This window comes from Mchenga conophoros, linkage group LG2 (genome assembly GCF_057382185.1).
Source record: "Mchenga conophoros isolate Kocher_MC1m ecotype Shallow Benthic linkage group LG2, M_conophoros_male_GT1.1, whole genome shotgun sequence".
NCBI classification, from domain to species: domain Eukaryota; kingdom Metazoa; phylum Chordata; class Actinopteri; order Cichliformes; family Cichlidae; genus Mchenga; species Mchenga conophoros.
Genome location: NC_140527.1, coordinates 28,060,130 through 28,083,578, shown reverse-complemented (window position 1 = coordinate 28,083,578; position 23,449 = coordinate 28,060,130).

Sequence of the window (23,449 nt, the reverse complement as noted above, 5' to 3'; positions counted from 1 at the left end):
AGTTAGCTAGCGGCAGTGTTCTTCTGCAGATGTCAATAAACGGCTGTGCTCCCTGGCTAGCTCACGGGAAGCGAGACCAAACGATACCTCCGTCTCCTCCTTGTCTGAGCTCGCCACAATATTAAACATATCAGGTCCCCATAAGGAGAATCATGTGCTAACGGCTGTCTAAATGACTCGGGTAAAGTTTGTAGCAAGCATGCTTGTTGTTTTTGTCTGCTTCCACTTGTCTTTGCACTAGGATGATGTCGGCGTAAATGTGCAGTCATATTCGTCGTGTTCCCACTAGTGCTGTCAGCGTTAATCTCGTTGAAATGACGTTAACGCCACAACACAGCAAATCTCCGTTAACGAGCTACCCCTGCGTGGGGCTAGACGGCCAACACGTCAACGAGCTAACTGCGCTAACACACTAGTTCCCACCCATGTAATTGAGCATTGCGTGGCACATCCAACATACTGTTTTACTTTAGTCCATGACGCGCTTACCTTCAGGGTCATACCTCACATGAAAACCAAAATAATTCCAAACGCCAGATCTGAATGAGGGTGGGGGAGGTTCAATTTGCCATGTTGCCAGGAGAGCTTAACTTCTGTCTCGCTAGCTTGCCCTGCGCTCTTCCTTCTGCTGTTTGTGTTGAACGCTCAGTGGATCTGCGCTCGACAGTGCAGCCTAGGCGGAGTAGTCGAACGCAGATTCACTGAGCGCTCAACACAGACAGCATCGTCAGAAGGAAAGTTGATAAAATAAATTACACATTTTGTATTGTTCGATACATATGCGTACCGAACCGAAAGCACTGTATCGAACGGTTCAATATCGATACGAGTATCGTTGCACCCCTAACACATATGTATACATATATACACACATTTGGAGGTAAAGACCCTATAATTATTGAAGGAAACGGCAAAAATCATACTACTTGCTAAGCAAGCCCTTGGAGACAGCAGAAAGGAAAAACTCCCCTTTAACAGGAACTTCTTATTAAAAAGGAAAGTTTTAAGCCTAATCCTGAGAGTACAGAGTGTCAGTCTCCAGAATCCAAACTGGGAGCTGGTTATTCTCTTGTGTAGCAACCCGTGTATTCCTAGAGGGTAACAAAAGCCCCTGCAAACAGCTTTTGGGTGGTTTACAGTATAAGCAGCCCTTTTAGCATTTGATGTGTTACCCTGATATAAAAGGGGGAGAGCAAGAAAATATGTCAGTGGTGCCCAGTAGCTCTGATTTGCTCCAGTGATTCCATTCACATGTCTGTGCCATCTATCATGAACTCCAGTCAGAGTATTGCTGTGCCAAGCAGAGGTTTCGCTGGGAGGCCAAACGAGGGAGAAGCGGTGCGGTGCCATTTATTGACCCACGCCACTATCAAAGCCAAGGACAAATGGGCTGCTACTCCACGATGGGATTGATTTTTAGTCTAACAAGAGATCGTAGAGAGGAACAGAGAGTGTCCCATAGAGTGAGGACGACCGAGGAGTGGATAGTTCTCCTGCTATGCGGCGGCCTCTATATGCATGTATGTGTGGGCTGAATTCTTTATAACCTGTAGAAAAAAGTCTGGCTCTAAAAATGGACTGGAACGAATTGGGCTCTTTAGCAACATGTCTCTCTAAAATATCCACTTTATAACCATAACAATTGCTTCACCTGTTTAATCACTCATTTAGTCTCCAGCTATCAAAATAAATGAGCTCTGATGTGTATGTCTCAGCAGCATGACTCTGGGGAGTGGAAAGGCTAAAAGTCCAGGAGAACTTCTGCTTAAATGTGGCAATTTGGTGTTGTCACAGTTCAATAGAAGGGGGAATGACACGTCGGGACGACGTCCCCCAGGCTGCCTGTTATTTATTTATTTTTCTTGGTTTTGTGTTGGAGGTGGGAGGAGCGGTATCGGAGAGTCCAGGGAGAAGAGAGACCTGACATCACTTCTGTGATTGCTATGGCAGGGTTCCGTCTTTAGTTCCCTCCTCACTATTTTCTAAATTATTTTATTTACATATTTTTTAATTACTAAGCTCCTTTGTGTTGTTCTTTATCTATTTTTTCCAATTTATTGAGCTCCCCTCTTGTCTGCATTTTTCTTACCTTATTTAAATATTTGTTTTGTTATATAGCATTTTAATTACTGAGCAAACTGTCAAGGTTGTGTTTAACAAACATTGGAAAACAAAAAGTATATCTTATCTCATCTTGCCAAGCATGAGCACTGCTTAGTATGTGGTTCCACTTTGCGTTGTATTATTTTATCTTTATTATCCTGTATAAATTTTTCCTTAACTTACCTTATCAAAGCACTCACAACACTACTTTCCCCCCTCCTTATATTTTTTCACAGTAATATTATTTTAATTAATTCAATTTGAATTCAATTTAAGATTATCAGTGTGGTATTCATTATTTGACTGAACTATGAGCCAGTTCCAGTTCAACCTGGAATACTGCATTCACTCACACTGATGCACACTCATTAAATGAACCAAAACAATGATTAATGAGTTTGGTCTACTGGCTTTGTGATGCAACCATAAGGTAGCTCTTAAATATTGAGAGTGAATTCTTTACAGAGCCACAAAAAACAGTTTTATCTAACAAAGTTACTTCATATGGGCGACACAATGTCACATCAATTTCATTTGCAACACAGAAAGCATTACCACTGATTAATGTGCTTCCCATTAAAACCGAAAGAAGCAACGGCAGACGGGGATATGGCATAAATCATTTGGATTCATCAAAGAAAAAGACATGTTAGCATGCCGATTTGAAACAGTTTAGGGTCATAATACAAATGGCTTTTTAATTAGGCATCAGATGCATCGCATGCTAGCTTTTCCCCGTTTATTACGCAGACGTGAAAAGAAAACCTCGCAAATGGGAAAGAAGTCGACGTTTAAAAGCTCCAGCCAAATTTTCCTCTGTTATGATTTTCAAAAACTCTTCTCTAATGCCAGGGTAACAATCTCCTGCAGAGGGTTGCATCAGCAAACACAAACCGGCGCCGTCATTCTGAACTGATATCGAGCACACAGATTGATGCACCTTGCGTTAAACAGTCCGCACAGGCCTTTGAAGAGTTACAGACGTGAAAAAATAACAAACGGCTGCAGGGTCAGAGACGAAAGAAATCAAGTGTTGTTGTTAAAGATAAAGCTTGAGGTTTGAATCGGGTGGGCAGGACATCGCTCTCTGTCAGTCTAACAGCTGACAGAGAGAAATTGGCTCTTGTGTGTTTTGTGCTCTCTACTTTGCAGAACAATGAAGGTTGAATTTAAAATTTTAAAACACCAACGGTAACAGAAAAAAAGCTCTATTTTCACCTGTTTGAGTCAAAGTTTGTGAGAATGAACTATAAAGGTGTCAATCTCCTCAGCACAACCTGACAGACTTCCTGTTGAGCCACACACAGAGCAGGAAAATTGGACAGTATTGAGAGGTGGACTATGAATGATTGCTTATGGGTTGTTTTTTCTTTCTACACTTTTCATGGCAAAAAGCCGAATGACACCATTCTCTCCCTGCAAAGCCTTCGAGTTGTTTGTTTTCTCTTGGGGATTTTCTTACTGCAGATCCAGAATACACTCTGATGCAATTCGCAAAGCCCTGCTCGCTACAGAAAGGCCGGCACACAGAGTTCAGCAAAGTTTAAATGTGACACTTGCTATTAATTTGGCCAGTTAATCACAAATGCTCACTATTCTCCATTAACTAAGCTTTTAATGCCCCCATTAAGAATTAATGTCAGCCTATTTTGCACTTCAACATGGGTGAGCTCATTAGAGACAATCGCTGAACATGGCTCTTCTCTGGCTGGCCATGACATAATACATTAAAGCCCTGCGTTCACAGTCTAGATTATAGTGTTGGCGAGTAAATCTAATCTGGTTCATTTAAGTCTGTAGCACAGGCAGGTCTATCGTTATATCCCTGTGCAGTTTAGCCCTCGGTTTCAGCTTCCACCATGCTCTTTTCTTTCCTTTCATTTGTCCTCTCTCTGTCCTCTCTTTTCTTTTTCTCCTCCAGCACGACAGAGCACTTTACATATCTAGTCTAGACCAATTCCAGGTAGCCTTGACCCCTATTTATCAGCTGCAGGAATTATAACAGGTGTCAAAACGATAGGGCAGTGCGGAGTTCCTCGGTTGCTTACACTGTGAATCACAATCACAGCACGATCTGAGAATTACAGAGAAATGCTGCCTGGATCTCTTTTCGTTTAATTAGAAATGCTTGGGAGCCGAAGTCGAGCTGCCTATCACAACATCCATCAGCGCTAGAAAGTGTCGAGTGTGTGCTTACAATAAATATTGTAAAGGTGAAAGGGTGTGCGTAGGTGTGAGGGCAGCAGAACTTTGCAATATCACAGCAGGCTGCTTCCAAAAGATTTCATTTTCCACATCTCCCAGCACCCTAATCTAGGCGCAGGGTAGAGCTGCAGAGCCGAATTCACCGAGAGAAAGAAGGATTATATGGAACATGCAAAACGTTGTACCTGAAAGGATGTCAGGGGAAGGAATCTAGCAGAAATAGACTTTTGTAAAGATGAATTGCTGCACCACGAGGTACATTTGGCCCATTTCACTCCACCGCGTTCTGCTATACTCTGCCATTTAGAAAGTATGGTGATAAAACACTCCAATCATGATCTCATGCAAATTTGAGCTTTAATTCTGTACTTCCCCTGTAATACTTGTACGGGGAGCGGGGGGGTGTCAAAGAACACAGCTGATCTGACTCAGACAGTTTGAATCTAACACCAGGCGATAATAAGCCCGGCTGGGACAATCAGTCACTGTCACTCACGTGCTTATAACTGGACCATAATGTGACCGAGCCAAGACAGTAAGTACTCTCATAACTCTATACTGCTGTTGCTTCTGCTTAGCCAATCTCACAGCACTGTGAGGTGACTGTATATGACATTTCATACATCTTGGCCAGCCCCTTATTGTATTACAATTGCTTAGCTGTATGAATGAGCATACAGAGCAGCACATACTTGCTGAGAAAACAGAAATTCTCATTATAGTTATTTCAAAACAGCATGTGGTCATTACGGGGCCGGAGAGAAGCAAATAGAAATTCCACGACCTGTGAAATATGTATTTATAAGCCACACCTTGATTATGCGAAAAGCTCTGTGTGTACGTGCGTGTTGGCTAACGGAAAATGAACTGAGGTGAAATGTGTGCTGAAGGGGGCGGGGAGGCAGAGAGTCTGTAGGCTCTGGATCGGCCTGACAGAATCAATGGGGTCAATTAACATAAGGAGAGTACAGAAAGCAAACACAATATCAGATCTATCTGCAATCCACTGCGTGTTTCTTCTTTGTGTGTATGTGTGTGTGTGTGCGTGCTCTGACAGGCACATCAGAATGCAGCAACAGTCTGCATAACATATGCACTGGAGGAGAAAGTGAAAAAAGGTCATTTCCCCTTACTGGCTTAGAACAAGTCTGAGGTGAAATGTAAAAGAAAAAAAAAAAAGAAAAAGAAAGAAAGAAAGAAAGAAAGTATTTCTAAAACTCATAATGCTGAGCTTGTGGAAAAAAGAAGAAGAGTTTTTTTCTTGTTGAAATAATTTATTATCTGCATCTTTATGTGGTGGACTGAAATCCAGATTGGTAGATGATAAAGAGATTAAGAAAAAACACATTACTTTATATAAGACTAAAAAAGGTGAATAAAGCCCTGATTGTTCAGTGCTAATTTTACTTCATAATCATTCTGTATTTTGCTTTTTGACTTCCCTAGGAATTCTTGTTTTTTCCTGTTCCCCAGTAGCTCCATGTCAACGCACCATTCAACTACCAACCCTGCTTATCCCGCTAACTGAACTCAAAGTGCCCGCCAGGCTTTCTGCTGTACAAGCCTCCTTCAGCTCATCCTATCCTTCCTAGCCTCACTACCTCTACTAGCCCCAGCTCACCATGAGCTGCCAGCTAGCTTAATATTGTTGAAAGTTCTTCTAAAAGCAAGAAGTTGTTGTATTTAGGCACTCTGTTTTAAACATGTGTCTAGAGCACATGTGTCAAAGTCAAGGCCCGCGGGCCACATCCGGCCCGGCGTACATTTATATCCGGCCCGCGAGATCATTTTATATAGATTTATTATTATTGTTATGCATGGCCCGGCGATATGAAGCGCTAATAACACACAAACTACAGATAATGCAGCGCTGCAGCCTCCTTGCCGAACGCTAGGCTACCTGGGAACATTCCTGCGTCAATTAAGTCAAACTTCTGTTACCTAGCCCCTCACAATGGCAAAGAGAAAAGCTGATTCTGAAAACAGAGCCTTTCAGCACCAGCGCAGGAGGCTGAATATATGTTTACAAACATTGCTGGTAAACTCGTATCTTATTTGTGGAGCTAATGTGGCTGTAATTAAAGAATTTAATTTAAGACGGCACTACGAGTCAAAACATAAGCTGAAAAACTGAAATGCAGAGCAGAAACTACAGAGAGTAGAAGAGCTAAAGAAGAATCTGACATTTCAACAGAAGATTTTCACCAGAGCAAAATCACAAAGTGAAACCGTTGTGAAAGCAAGTTTTATTGTAGCAGAGGAGACAGCCAAATCAGCCCGGTACCACTCTGAAGAGCTGCACGATGAAGGTGTACGGCATCTTGTGTCCAGACAAAATGCAGATTTTGGCAAATGTGAGCCTGATTTAAGAACACAGTTGTGTGTTCTTAAATTACATACTCTCTTGCTGTGGATGAAAGTACATACATGATGGACATTGCACAGCTGACCATCTTCATCCATGAAGAGGAAATATTGGAAATTAAATCGATGCACGGGACAACGACAGGAAAAGACATTTTTGAAAACGTATTTCAAAGTGTAACCGACATGAAACTGCCCTGGGACAACAGATGGAGCGCTGGTGTTGTGCAGGATGTAGGATCTAGTAAAGATGCAGGAGGAGAAATGTACCAGTGAGTTAACAGCAGATCACTGCATCACACACCAGGAAACGCTGTGTGGTAAAGTCCTAAAAATGGAGCATGTAATGACACCCCTGGTCTAGAGAAAGACACATGGTGTCTAATCAGATACTTACTTTGGCGTTACCTCTGCCTCCAGTGACACTGTGAGCAATCTTGGAGTCATTTATGATCAGGATTCGTAAACAGAGAGGTTCTTATATTTTCTATACAACATGGCTTTTATACAACTTGCCTCCTTACCCATTCACACCAGCACTTTCTTTTTTATATGCTTTTCCTGTGTAAGTGCTTTCTATCTAACATTGACACATCTGAACAACTTGGGGTTAGTATGCAGACTGGAGCACATGGGGACTGGACCGCCAATGTTCCAATTAGTAGGTGAACTGCTCTACCGCCTGAGCCACAGCCACCTTATATGCCCTGTAGCACGCACATTAAACAAACATATTAGGCCCGCCTTCATTCAGTTGCGCAATGTTGCTAAAATTACAAACATCACTCTCAGAATGAAGTTGAAAATCTAGTTCACGTGTTCTCGGCTCAACTATTGAAATTCATTACTATCAGGTTGCTCTAAAGGCTCGCTGAAGAGTCTTCAGTTGACCCAAAATGCTGCAGTAAGAGTACAGACAGGGTCTAGAAAGTCACTAGACTACATGCTTACTTATGGTTCCTACACAAGCCTCACGAACTACACAATCCTAGTTTGTTGTGCTGCACAACAAACATTAATTACATTTTTAAGGAGGTGTAGTCCTAGAGTGGTCTGATGTATTGGGTTAATTCCCCTTGCCTCTCAAAACCTGTACAAATTGTAGTCTCCAAAACTAAAATATCTGTGAGAACCCAAACAACCCTCGACTGTGATGATTAACTTTGACTTTCTTAAATCGGTAGGTTGTCCCCTTAAGGCCCGGCTGGACTGAACCAGTTCAATAAACCGAGATGTGTTAAATCGATAACAACCTTCAGTCAGTCATGTGGAAGAAACTGTAAAAGCAGCCATTTTGTGTATATCCATGGGTCTCATCGCATTAACACTTTTGAAGGTAACCTGGCGGAGAATGAGATAATGATACTCTGAGATAAATACCTGCTTTGGACCCGTTATAGTAAATGGTGGCATTATGCTTCCCAGGTTCCAGACAGTTAGTTCTGCCTTTGCCTTCTTCTCATTTGCTCAAATCCAATAGCACTATATATGCGGGGTGCTGGGAAATGATAAATAATAGGATGCTGCCTAATAAATATGAAATCCCTGGATCATTAGCTGGATTAGATTGAAGGGGAAAGTGCATAATCAGCCTATGGTTGCACTACAGGCGGGCAGTCATCGATGTTATGGCATCAGCTCCCCAAAGAGTCAGACAGAGATAGAGCGACAGTTAGAGACGGTTAGGGGTATAAGAGAGAGAAAAAAGGCCGTCTGAAAGGATTAATTCAGTAATAGAGAGCAGCTAGAAGCCATTACAGAATATGAGCATCTATTTAGTATTCAAATAGGCACTGTTATTACCATGGAAGAGCAGTTCTTTAGTCTTGGACCTTGAAGAACGCTGCAGGATGTGAAGCGGGGAATAGCTGGAGATTAAAAGATAAAAGTTCCCTGTCAGTAATACTACACAACAACGAGAGGAGGTAAAACAGTGGAGATGAAGACATGATTTTGTGTTTTCAAATATACTGTGCTGACATCACTTCACACCCAGCGCTGCTTTTGACTTTTAGCCTCCAACTAAGGCTCAGAGATGGTGGAGAAGTGGTTCCATAGAATCCTGCAGCGGGCCATCCCTCCAGCCCGCTGACAGGCCAGTCGATGTGTTTAATCAACCAAAGACACGCTGTAGCGAAACAGGCCTTGCATCAAAGAAGTGCTGACACATTAATTCACCTCTCCTCCAGACATAACAGCACACTGCCTGAACTGGGGCAGCTGAGTGCACGCTCACATTTACAGTCATTATTACAGAGATGGAAAAATAACCTGAAAGGCAAAAATAATACTGAACAGGAAGCGAGGGTGCTCACCAACAGAAGATCAATACGGTATTCAAGTACTGCTGTGTTTTAACATCACATAGAGATGAACTCACACCATCAGTTTTGTACCAAAAGTGCAAATGTTGCACTACAACTGACTGTGTTGTTTAGAAATGATTTTTATTTGCATTTTTCTCCCAAGATCTAGTCATGAAATGTATACTGTTTTCAGTATCTTTAGTTTCACGTCTTTCATTATAAATACAAAGTGGGACTACAAATAAATACAAAACTACTGCCCCAATTTGCAGTTTTTTTACAGTGTTGCTGAGCACAGAGTAAACAAGAGTCTTCTGGATAAATACACAACACAAACACCTGTTTGCTGTTGTCTGCATTTCCTCATTAATACTGCAGAATCTCAAGGGGGCGTGCTGGGGAATTTCCATATTTGTAGAAGCTTAAGACCGTTAGCAGAAACACCACAGCGCTCTGTCATGCCAAGTTGTGTTTGTGCCATGATGAGCGCAGTTCAGCAGCTCCAGTTGTGTTTTATCTGCCTTCACGTTAGATTAGCAAAGGTGGGTTGCTGAATTTGTCAGCAGAGATGGGTGTCATCAAAGTGATGCTTTGCATGCTGTCAAAACTAAGCTCTTAAGTAAAGCACTGGTGTGTTGCTGATTTCTGTTGAGATTTTTGACATTTGACATTTCTTTAGTCATTCAGTCATCGCATATTACAGAAACTACACAAAACAATGAATATAAGCTCCATAGCTAAAGCATTGCTTATATTCATGTCTGACTTGGAATCTTATCATTGAAGGTACCCTACCTTTCAAGCAGGCAAAGGAAATAACATCAACAAACAGATAAGAAACCATATTTTCACCTGTTTTTGGTAGTGTTTGCCCTTTGTGCCTTTCTGTCTGTAAACTCAATAGCTTGAAAAGTTTTGAATCGGATTGTGATCAAACTGTGTAGGGCTGTAGGGTGGGTTCATGTTAACAGTCCATTAAGATTTGGCTCATTTCCACCAGAGTCTTCAAGGTCAGCGTAATGACTTATTGGCCAAAAATGGACAAAAAGTCTTATAAGACAGACACGATGCTTACAAGTGTGGTGTGTGTTGTCAACATACAGAAGGTATCGTATACAGATTTCAAATATCATGTCACATTTGACCTCTGACCTCTCTTTCAAGGTTAATAGACTGATCTTGATAATAATGTTTTATAGAGCTATTTAAAATTATGCTTTTTACTGCCATTGTTAGTAATGACAGCAAATAGGCAGCACATAGGGGACAAAATATGTGGATTCCAAATATCACATTAATTTGAACCTCTGACCCTAACCCTACATGGTCAAATATGGTCAAATTGCCTTTCTCTTGGAAAATGCCAAAAATTTACTACCTTTGTTTGTTTTGGCAACATTCAGGAAATGATGTAGGTATATGTAGATTTTTTATATCACACTATATTTCATATCTACATTTGACAGCTTTTACTTTCTTTTAAGTTGACCCCAAAGGACTTTTAGGACTTTTTACAGTAACATGTTAAAATCGTTTAAATGATAGCAATATGACAATTTCAACACATCTACAATATTCCTGAATAAGTCATATTTTTTCTGAACACAAAAATAAACTTGTACAATAATATTCTTTTATATACTTAAACACTGCCCAGAGAGTGAGCTACCTTGGTGGAGGTTTGTGGTCTCAAAGTGTTTTTTGCCAAAAATATTGGTGTGTCACTTGGATATTACTCTCAGCTTAAATCCCAGTCAAAGTGCTATAAAAATAAATGTTAAGCTGCAATAAAAATAGATATCTGGAGCTGTTAAATGAGCTCTAACAGTTAAAAATATAATCAGAGAATTACTACAATTAATTAAGCTGACATGAGAAGAATATATCTTCACCAACTTTTTAGCAGTGTATGGAATATATAGCAAAAAAGCTTGATAGGCTGCAATGCTGACTGTGAAGTTCCTCTCATCTCCTAATTCCCATTTACATTTGGAAGCCCTTCACCAAATCATAAAGTTGACATATTACTCCTCAATGCACAGGCTCCATTTCACTTCCACTGTCTCCTTCTGGGGTTGTAAAAATGAGCAATAGGCAGTGTCATTCATGGGACAGTGACTTCTCCCAAGCAGCTTTCTTTAAGTAATAAAAGTCTTGAAATCTCTGAAGTAAATCTGCACTTACACCCTCATACAGCCCCTTTAAGCCTTATCTCAGGTCTAATTCACTTTACAGTAAGGTTATCATTCATCACATGAAAAGTGCTCACCTGCCATCAGGACTAACCTGGGGTGTAAGCATTTCACTAAAGGACACGCGTGTCAGAGGCCCGGGGATCAAACTCCCAACAGCGTGACTAGCATGAAATCCACTCTACCACATGAGCCACGGATGTCACGTTGTGTAAAATGATGTACAAGTATGAGCGACCAGATGTCCCTCTTTAAATGATGGCTGTACAGCATTTTTACGCCTTGTCCTGCGGTCCCCGTCTCTGCAGGACATGCACTTTCCTAAGTCTGGCTTTTAATCAATGCATGTAAGGGAAACTTTACAGTCAAATGAAGGTTAGCCTGTCTCGCGTTATGGCCATTAGTGAATGTTACACATTAACAGAAAGTCTTAAGCTTAAGTAAATAGGTAAATATGATGGAAACTACCACAAAGAAAATGAAGCAGCCAGTATATTCTAACAAACAGAGTTTTTGTCTTTTTTGCTAGACTCACTTTTCAACTTCGCTGAGGGGGAAAATATAATGCGAAGCAACACACAGTATGTGTCATAATTGGCTAAAATTGTCAAGTATAACTCAAAATAATAGGTATACCAATTTTTGGATGCATCCCTGCTGAAACCCAAAGACTGTTACTAGATGCAACAGCAGGTGAAATAACAGTGAGATAACAGAGAATACAGGACGGCATAAAGACTCGCATGAGACCATATTTAAAAACTTTTATTCTTATTGTGTTTACTTAGCAAAAGAGTTGGAAAAGTTACATTCAAATACAATACATCTGACTACTTCCCAGCATTGTATCCCACATTTAGTTTGTTGGGATGTGGTGGCCCAACAAACTAAGGCTTTACAGATCTTTGTCACACACTCATATTCCATCACATATACCTATCACAAGGTTTATTTCAGGTAAAACTCTGAATGCCATCATAGGAAATTGGTTCTCTAAAGCATCTCTCTCTTGATCCTGTGACACAGGCCTTCTTTTATATCTGCATTTCACACAAGCCTTTATTTTTTGTTTCATATACTCAAAGAGACTTCAGCAAATGCAGTTTTTTCTTTGAGGATATGTCCTGTAAGATTACATTTCCTCTTACATCATCCTTTTCCATCTGGTCTCTACCCTCCTCACAAAAAAGAAAAAAAATATGAGATGATGGAGCCCTCTAGGTTTCCTTATGCATTTCACTGCCCCTCTGCCTCAGCCCGGCATCGTTAGCTCACTGCAGGCCTAATTGGGCTGCGTCTAATAACAGCAGTCCCCAGGGTGTGCTCTAATGAACAGAGAATATAATTAATGCCACGGTGACGGATATTGGCTCTTGGCCCTCAGGCAGGACCTGCTCAGCATTCAACTTCTTCACCAACCTGTCTCTCTCAGTCTCACCATTCAGTCCACTGAGTCACATCCACCAGAGCCTATTCACCCAGGTTTCACCGAAAGGGCTCCGCTCCAGAGTTAACTGTTCTGAAAAAGCTACAGATGCATTAACTTCCATTTCCATATTAATCCCATTGTAAACAGCTTTTCGATTTGCAGGGCTTACTGTGAATTTTAAACATGTTTGTGTGTGTGCGTGCGATAAGCCGAGGGTGAATGCGCGATTGCGTTTGTGGGTGCCGGTGCTGTGTCAGCGCCGTGTGTCAATGGAGCGTCCAGGTGAATCCAACGAGAAAAAAAAAAAAAGAGTGAACAGCCAGCTGCTCTGCCAGTCACTGAGCACGCCTACGGGCATCCATCTAGCTGCCTGCGACTCTGTCACGCCTCACAGGAAGACGCTGATTGATTCACCCTCGATCCTGCCCTTTCTCCTCTCTTGCGACGTCTCTCGTTTTTGCCCGCCCTCCTCCATCTGTCTACCATCTGCTCCATCCTTCTAAGTCTTTTCTCCCGTATGTACAGTTTAATTTCACTCTTCCTGCATAGCCTCTTCACTTACATGGTCACACATGTTTGGGCTACATGATTTTACTTTTGGGTGGGGGGGCTCAGGAGGAACACTTGAAAGTAAAGTAGGGTTGAAAAAGCAAATTCTTTACGGCACAATATCACCCCTTGGTGGTAGCTTGCCGCAACTACACCAACACAGGTACAAGTACTTCCACTGGCCAGGCATTTGTCCAGAGTAAGCTGTTTAATGAGCCTCCGGGAAGGAACTAAATGAGATGAGAGCCGAGGTATTAGGTGGAAGGAGAAGGAGATAGAAGGAGAGAAAAAAAGGTTGGCAGGATTGAGAGCTGCAGTAAGTGGGGGTAAAAAAAAAATGATAACAAGGTGTCACTTCAATTGGCTTGGTGTTAAGCTAGGCTAGTAAGTAAGGCTTTGGCAGGGTTAAAGCAATACGTGCACACTGAGAGTCACCACAATAATGACCATGCCAGAAACTGACGGACAAATGACTGCACAGATCCGTGTATGACTGTTTCTAGGTGACGGCATACCTTTTGTTTTTTTTGTTTTTACGTGTGTTCAGGACATATTTGTTTGTCTGCGGTTGCTTTTGCCCTGCTTCTCCTTGACTGACAGGTCATTAATGCACATGGAAGCCCACATATCTATCTGGCTGACAGAGTAAAACCAAACCATTATGTTAAAACCATTAGCAGGAGGCAGATTTCATGACACGCATGGTTTCCACGCCAGATGACTAAAATAGCTATAAATGGATTAAATTAAATATGCACAGATCCTGACTGACACAGACAAAAAATGCTCCTACATTTATGATTTCAGCGCTGTAATACTGTGGGACGATAATAACGTCTTTGTTTTAATAAAAAATGAAGATTTCCTCTCCCTGTTGCGTGCTATCGTGGGTATTTGTGTGTGCACCGGCGCTGAGTAGGACAATTATGCTATAAAAGCGCTCATTCGACATCTTAACATCACAGTGCATTGCACTCCATTGCACTGACCTTGGCTGTAATTGCAGCAGGACCTTTTCTTTTATGCATTGGACACCAGGATAGAGAAATTAAATGTCAACCAAGCCTGAGGGAGGAAGAAGCAAGGTATTGCACTGTATCGGATTGGAAGCCATCCAAAATGTCCGACATTCAGTCCCACTGTTCTCTCTGCTTCCCTCAAGAGAGCTCCAGTCTTGTACACACACACACACACACACACACACACACACACCATCAAGTACTTGGAAAGATGTCAGAAACAGTAAAACCGTACACTGAAATAGATACTAATGGAATTCTATGAGAGTCTATTTAACTGAGTACACACATCTATTCATTCAAGCAGACAAGCACAGAACTGCAAGACAACTGCATAAACAGAGTACACTCTACACACACACACACGCAGCCACACACACACCTGTCCCTAAACTATATAGAAGACAGAGGGATGGAGAGTATTCACATTTGGAGGGGAAATAGAGCATGTGGTGACAGCAGAGTGGTGGGAGCGTCCAGAGGGAGACAGTGATGTGCAGCTGAGAGGAACCGCTTTGAGTCAAGGTTTCTCGGAGTCACAGGGGGAGGAGCACAACACCAGGCTTTTAAAAATATTTTTTTACGATTCAAAAAGTGCTCACTTACTTTTTTTCCCCCCTTTTGGGTACACATCATCGTCACACTTCAAGCGTTTAGGGACCAGAAATGGAGTAAAATATGATTCTTTCCTTAGATTAAGCACATTTCGAATATGCCAGCATACACTTAACTCTCATTTAGATAATGCAAAACAAAGTCATTTATTTTATATTACCATCCTCTCTGTGTCTATTTGTCATGCCACATGCAGAACATCACACATTTTTTGTCGTTAATCTTGTTCTACTTCATTCTTTTCCCAGTCCCATTTGGGATCACCATTACAAAAAACAGGCACTATTTGATATTCACTTGAAACTGATCACTCTTAGACTGCTCTTCAGGAAGTGGTGCAGGTGAAAGCTCCAGACCCCACGGCGGCCGTAGGGTGGTGAGGTGGTGGGTAGAAGAATATCTGAGAGGATAAATGGGCAGTTCAGCAAGGTACTGCGAAACGAGGTTGTGGATTGCCTTAAAGGTGAGGAGCAGAATCTTGAAATCAACACGATATTTAACTAGAACCGAATGGAGCTTCTGAAGGATGGGTGTGATTTAACTAAAGCAGAACAAGAATGGCAGTACTGTTAGGTGAGAGAGATGGACGGAGGCAATTAAAGTTCTGAAAACAGAAGTATGAGGACCTAGTGATGTTACTAATTTAAACTGATAATAGTTCTCTTTGCAAAAACACTATTTAATAGCATAACTTTTTAGATTTAGCTCAAAAGTAATTTATTTTAATAATTTATTTAAAGTAAGAGGACATTGGATAAATGAATGAAACAAAATGTCATCTTGGCTTGGTAAAAACTTTAAAAAGATCACTGTAAACGATGTGTAATATGCTCTTTTGCTATTATCACTACTTGGCAAAACACCACATGAGACTCAGTGGTTAGAAAGGCTCTTTCAAGGCTCCTCATCACATGTAAATGTCAAAATCCTGGGTATTATTCACAGACTGGTATTATATGATGAGTCATCATCCATATCTGAAGTGGGGAACTGAGTTTGCCCTTAAATTCCCACCAGACCTCTGAAGAAAGTTAATTCCATTGAACATGGCACTAGTTCATATTTCCACCATGCAAAGGCAGCAAACATTCATAATACCCCAGTGCAAACTTCCAATCCCTTATATAAGATCTCCAGCTGCATGAACACGCTTTAACGGAACAAACAGAAGCAGCCTTTTCATGAACGGCTTTAACAAAAACTGTCTGAACATACTGTTCTCGTGACAGTTTGACGCCTTGTCCTGCTGGGTGAGTCAGGTGCGCTTTTTAAATAAGCTGCGATTAGTATGCCATCGCTATTAAACATTCTGGGCACACGGTGTGGCAGCGGAGTATTTTGTTTGTGCGATTTTCCTTTTATCTTGAAATGTACTAAATTCCAATATTAAATTATTAAATTCCAGAGTGAAACTCAAGTCAGTTTGGCACACTTCGATGGCCCCAGCTTGTAATCACTTTATATTCAAAAGGTGTATGAAGGCAGGGAATATCTTTCACCAAAATCACCCCTTACTTTAACCCTCTCTAGCAGAGCATATTATGTGCAATTTACTATTTAGGACAGGAAATAAAAGTGATATGCATGAGTACTGCAAGCACATGGCTAAGTGTAACTTGTGAAAGGTCTGTAATATGTAAACATATTTTTCCACATGTGTATGCAGCTGTAATGCGGTCGTCTCATGAGTCTGAATGAACATTTTCCAATAGATATACAGTAATGTAAACAAGGTTTTCACAGGACTCTGCAAATCTGTGAAAAATAAAGTACACCCTATGGTTGGATGTGTCTGTGAAGCTTCTCAGTCATCCAGGTCATCGTAGTCAAAGGAGCTTGCAAAGAAAGGCGTCTGGACTTCTTTAAGTTGCTTGAAGACGTTTCACCTCTCATCCAAGAAGCTTCTTCAGTTCTAAGGTCAAATGGTGGGGAGTCCCAGATTTACACCTAGTGGGAGGGACAAAAGGACCCCCTGATGATCCAGGGTTTTGGGTGAGCTCATTGTGAAACCTGGCCCCACCTTATCATGCGAATTTCTGAGGTCAGATGGCCCAGGATGTGAGTCGGTGTTAAGGCGTCTGGGGAGGGAACTCAAAACTGGATTATAGATGGCAGACAGTTGGTGTCTTAAACCACCGCCTCTGTTCAAATTGGATTGGATGTGGAACCACCTTAAGCGGCAATAACTTGAACTAATTATTGTCTGTGTAACTTTGTCTCTCACATCAGAGACATTTTGTCCCAATCTTCTTTAGATCACCTCACATTTGACTCCAGAACAGTCTGGCTCACAGAGGAATTGATGGCTGACTCAGTGCCTGCAAGATGCTCAGGTTCCTGTGGCTGCAAAACAAGCTCAAATCATCACCCCTCCACTAAATACGCTTGACAGCTGGTAAGAGGCGTTTGTGCTGATAATCTGTGGTTAGGTTTTGCCAGATGTGGGACTGTGCATTATTGTCCAACATGTCCACTTCAGTCCGTCCAAAGGCCAATATGGCAGAAGTTCTATGGTTTGTTTCAGAGCAAGTTTGCAAACCTAAGCAGAGCTGCCATTTTTTCCCCTCTTGTCACCCCTTCAGACATACTCGTTCATTTTTTTTGTAATTCTATTGTCATAAGCTTTAAGATTTAACGTGTTAACTGAGGCCTGTGAAGCTGGCACAGTCTGACCTTGGGGTGAATTTGCTGGGATGTCCACTCCTAGGAGGTTTGCAGCACAGTGTTAAGACACACCTGAATGCTCCAGACAAGCAAACTGCCAAAACCTCTGCCTTTATACAGGTACTTGGTGATGATCAATTAATGAAGCACATTTCCCATTTCCTATGGAATTAATGAATGCATAGTTATTTGAAAACTTCCTGTAAAAGGTTTGCAAATTTCTACATCTATTTAATTTCAATTTTCTGTGTTCAGACATTTAGTAAGTAAATGTGATACACATGTAACAATATGAATGGAAACAGCATTTTTAATCAGTTTGCCACATTTATCAAACCCAATTTACTATTAAACATCCAGATTGCACATTTAAACTCTACCAAACACAAGTAATCCTTCACACTGTATCAATCAGCAAAACTGTGTTTTAACATTTGATAAACTGCTGCTCTTACATTACATTAAACATAAATATGTAGCATTTTTTGCTAATGTAATCCACTTGTTTTGGGCTCTAATAACATGTCAGATTCATTTAAGGTCAGGTTTATACGTTCAGAAGTAGATGCACTGCATGCTACATGCTCTCTGGACAGTGGAGCACTAAGGGATACCCACTTTTGGTAGATAAAGTACTCCAATGAGTTTTTCCTAGATAATGCGATAACATAACAAGTAACTTTTAAGTGGAAGTGATTTTGTAATGCAATTTAAAAGTCATGTTCAATGGAAAACAGTTTTGTAAAGTCATTTAATTCTAATTACAGGGCCTTGAAAAAGTCCTGTGTCAGTATTTTTCTCCACTGTTCCCCAAGGTCAGGAGTGGGTGCCTTTCTTGGATGTGGTAGGCATTTCTTAGGCTCCTTCTCCAGAATTGAACCCTAAATCTGTGTTACCCACAATCACCATGGTACGCACAAGATGTTCCATCGAAAGCTAATGGGGTGGACATTCGAATAAGATGTCCCTGGAGGGATTCCTTAGATAGGTTTTGGTCATAGATACCTGCAGGTCAGTCCTTATATGCATGTTAGCTCCAGAATTGTTATCCAAATAACCAAGGAGTGATCAAAGGAACCATAACTGATTTAATGAGCCATTCACAGCTTCACTGAGGCAGTTGCATGTACTTACACCAGCATGGATTAATCTGAGATAAGCATATACTACTGACAGGATCAATTAGGAAACCTCTTGGCTATCTTGGTCTGGGGAAAAAACAGCTCAGGCTGTGGTCTCTCCAGACTTCCTCCCCAAAACATGCATGTGGGTTAAATAGCAATTGTAAAATGGGTTCGGCGGGTTCAGGTTCCCTGAATTGTGGAAGAATAGTGATGGGCTGATGGATAGATTCTCCATCCTGGATGGATTTAATTAGACTGTGAAGCCTTGTAGCAGTGTTTTTTTTAAGTAAAAGAAAAATGCAGCATTTTAAGACCTCCTTTTCAGTCTTTTTAGAGCTGGGGGACGAATTATGTTATCCAGTCTGTACTTATGTCCTAATGAAAATGTTCTTTTCCTCTTTCATATTGTGCATGCTGTTCTTTTTCAGATGCAGCTAATGGAAGACAAACAACTTTTTGATTAAGCTCAGTGACCTTTCATGCAAAATAACAGAAATGTGTGCTGCTTTAATGTGAACGACATTAATATTCCACATGTGTTATAGACACTGTGGAAACCCTGATTGTGAGTATAATTACAGTGATCATATCAGATTATAGTGTTTGCTGTGCTTGATTTCAGTTTGCATTAATTGCACCGCGGCAGCATATCAGACATACATATAAATCCTGAGTGCCTAAGTAGTTCAACCTAATATACATTTCTAAATATGTACAAATTGAATATATGTATATAAGTTTATTATAATATGCTAATCTGGGGCCAGGGGTGAAGAACGACAGCTCGAGGAGAGTGGGGTATGGGTGGGTAAAAGGATCGAAAAGTGGGTGAGTAGTGGGGAGATAAAAACAAAGACACATATTGCTGCACATACCAGTCCTGAGTGACACTGGAGAACTACAGTCTTCAGAACAAGAATGAACACAAAATTAGCACATATTATCATAATCCTTCCCTGTTTTCAATGTTTTATGACTTCAGCCTGAATTACTCTCTTTTCTCATTTAGGTCTTATTACTCAAATCCAGTGTCACTGCAAGTCTTTGCTTCCACAGTGAACTGTGGGGCCACATGTGTAAGTCTGCCCCATTTGTTTTTCTATTCAGGCTGATAAGAGCTACATAGAAGTAGTCGTTTGACAAATACAAAATAAATAAATAAATAACTACATGTAACAAATTCCATATACATAACATTCATTAAAGGGGGAGCAACCCAGCGAGGAATTAGAGGATTACAGGAGAGACTGAGGACGCTGCTCTGCTCTGAGGTGAGTCACAGCGACTTATTGAGTAGCTGACAATCCCGACTCTGCTGATAAACGATGAATACCTGAAAACACGACTGGATTACGGATGAGGAGATGTGGAGCGTGTGTGGCCATGCGCATCCAGGTGTGAACAGCTAAGTGCAGCTAGGTACAGCAGTCTCAGAAATGGAGGGAGGAATTAAGGACTATTCAGACTCATTGTCCCCAGCTTCCCTATGACTACTGCAAAAGTTCTGCTAGAAAACCAGCTCCCAAGACAAACTCACTTTCCGGCATCTTATCCGACTTACGACCAGATGGACCACCGCTATCAGTTCACGCTGCTCTATTTGAGTATGTATATATGAGATTATCTACCACTGTTGCTAGTCCATCCTTATGCTTACTTGAACAGAGGATTAGTTATGGACTAACTGTGATTAGCACCGAAGCCCACGATTAAACAAATCCACGCATACCGAGGTTTTGCACCTGTTACCTACACGAGTCCCCCAGCACTACAACAATGTTGCCAGATGAGGAGCCTTCCAGCACCCCTCCCAAGGACTCCAAGAAGGCCACATATATTTACTGCTTTTATTTACAACCTAATCACAAACTACAATTAGAGCTGGCGCCTGACCTGAAGCTGCAGGGAACGGTTCAGGGAGGAGGATATTATTATTACTTGTAATTAAATGCTTGTGTGATATATTAGTTAAAAAAAATATTACCCGGACCTTCCCATGTGAATATAATACCCCATATCTCTCTAACAGTAGCTACTCCTCTACTATGGCCAAATTTTATTCAATCAGAAAAAATTATTATGGCTTCACATCGAGGCTTATGTTTAGGAATAATCCCCAACACATAAATAATATTGTTTATGGCCATATTTGAAATGTTTTGTCTCACTACTTACTCATTTTCAATGCAATCGATATCCATTTCTCGTGTAAAATGCTAGTTAGAACTCATTGCTAAAGTCTGTCTAAGCCCTATATATATATATATTTATATGGGGAAGCATAGAGTTTTGAGGTCCTGGGTTCCTGTGAAACACAGACCCTCTCCTGAAAGCCTTGTGAGTGGGGAGGCAGAATGAAGGTGGTAACAACCTCCTGCTCCTGCTGCCTGGCAACGCCTCTTCACTGGAGGACGAAAAGTGCTTCATTGTTTTTCTGCCATTCACAGCAGCTGTCTCAAGGTCCCTGTGTCTACAGGAGAAGAGGACTCCTTACTTTTTTCTGTTTTTCTATTTGTGCATCTGTGTTTGTGTCAATCTGTGTCTGAGGACGAGTCCAAGAAGCCATGTGCTGAATAAAACAAAGACAGCGGACCCCAGTGGGTAAAGGGTGATGTAAGGTCTCAATTAAAGCGTGCCACAGTTCCTCTGCTCACTTTGGTCTTCTGCCTCTCTGGGAATATTTTTTTTTTAAGAGTTTGAGACATATGTTTCAATCATTAAGACAGAGAAAGGCAGGGAAAAGTAGAAAAAATATAGAAAGGCACAATGGAGGAGGGGATGAAGACCCAGCCCAGTGAGGACAGAAAAAGCCCGTCGCTGTCACAATTTCAATATCCAGTCACATAATGCTACCTCGCTCACGCTGCTGCTTAGCTCCAACTTGGCTGCAGATCAATAAAATGTCACCTATCACCAGAAGCGTGGTTTCTCATACTAACCTCGAGGACAACATGCCGCATCTTTAGCTCAACCACCCGCCGTATTTACACACACATTCTGTCAAACCTCCTTTCCCTCCCAAAGGCATTAAAGGTTTTAAACCAATGTTCTCCTACTCTTCTCCTTTTCTCACACAGCAAGGCCTTCGCTGAGGAAAGCTTCCCTTTCCTCACAATAATGAATGTTCTATGAAATCAGAGGGAGGGTTATTCTGTTTGATAATAAATACCAAGCATACACACCAAGGAATAAAGATGCATAGTGGCGAGTTTGCACACAATCCGACAGAGGCAAAGCAGTGAAGTGAGGGCAGACTCTTCTGTACTTTAAACCAATTGCACCAACAGCTTCAGAGCAGATAAAATGAGGTCTGGGGAAAAGAAATAAAAACACAACTCCATTTTTAAACCTTTAATATAAGTGCCCGAGTCTTCCTTTGACTCTCAAGGCCTGTAAATTGGGGAGCCTTATCTTCTTTCAGCGCCCTGTCACTCTTTTGTGCTCGTTTTGGTTGGCCTCAGAAAAACTCTTGTCTCTGATAATGGCGCTCAGTGTCAGAGTCTTTCACCTCCATTTAAAAGGAGCATTATTACTCATTCATGGTGGCTGGAAGAACTGGCTGGAAGAACCTATGCCATAGGTACCGTTCTGTGCAAGTGTAGTTAGCAGCAAACAATAAAGCTTGATGTATGCTCAAAATATTGCAAGACAACAAACTTGGGTTAGCGTGTTTATGATGAATTTTGGCTCAATAAAGCAAGGGTGCAATAGCCAAATGAATTTTTTTTTTACTTGCTAGTTAAATAGCCACTTATAGCTCATGCTGTAAACACCGTTAGGCTGATTTATGTGGAGCTGCTTTATCAGAGCACAACAGGCCAACCAAGCACAATGGCAAAGATGGTGGGAATTAATATTTCCACGCCCCGTGCAAGTTGCTCTGAACTGGACTACTTGTAACGCCGTAAAGATATGTCTACTTTTATTGCACTTCTCCTCAGATTTGATTTTTTTTTTAATGAAAAGTAGTTAATTGCAATACATCTAAGCTAATTTTTCAAACAAACATAAACTCAGATCTAGAAATAAGGCTCTCGTCTGTAATCCAAACAAAACTGCAGGATCTGTAAATAGTTTCGGCACATTGTGTAATGATTAAAGGTCACTGTTTTCGCTCTTGCAATCTCAGTTAATTGACTGCAGCTTTCCACCAGAATGGTTTAATTTGTGCTAATTACAATATGGAGGGAAAAAATAGAAGAAAGAAAAACAAATACCCTAAAAGTGGTTGATAAAATGTATAGCCTTTCTTCCCTTATACTGATAGTATTTTTTTTTTTAAAATAATGCCTTGTAGTGATCATTTGCCTTGGTTGACTAAAGTGTATCACATAATTAAATCATGGTAAGGGCTTGTTAAATCTATAATATCAGTGAAATTGAGGGGTGATGTTAGCCTTAATCGACTTGCAGACTCGGACGATAAACAGTTTTAACAAATGACTGATGGCATGTCCTCGCTGCATTGGATATCTTAAATAAGAGGCACTTCTGCAGGAATCTCTTTATGGAGGAGAATCTATCCCACACACACTCTTTTGTACCTGGGGAGATGAAGATTAAACCCAAATGAATCTCTTGGCAAAGAGTCAGAGGACCATTAAAACCTCCAGCAAAGTTCAAGTTCTTATAATGAACTAAACACTTTTTTTTGACCTGCTTTATAATCACAGTTTATAAATGTGCCACAGGAAGCAATTACTCTGTGCAGCTAAAGCCTGATTTAGATGAGGAGATCACAGTGGGAAGTCTACTTTAGTTTGAAGCACTACAGCAACGATCTACTGGCATACTGTACACACCGAGGGAATATCTGGTCTTCTGTTTTGACTAAGTAACATGCTGCTGTTTGTATGTCGTCAGGCAATTCAATTAAACG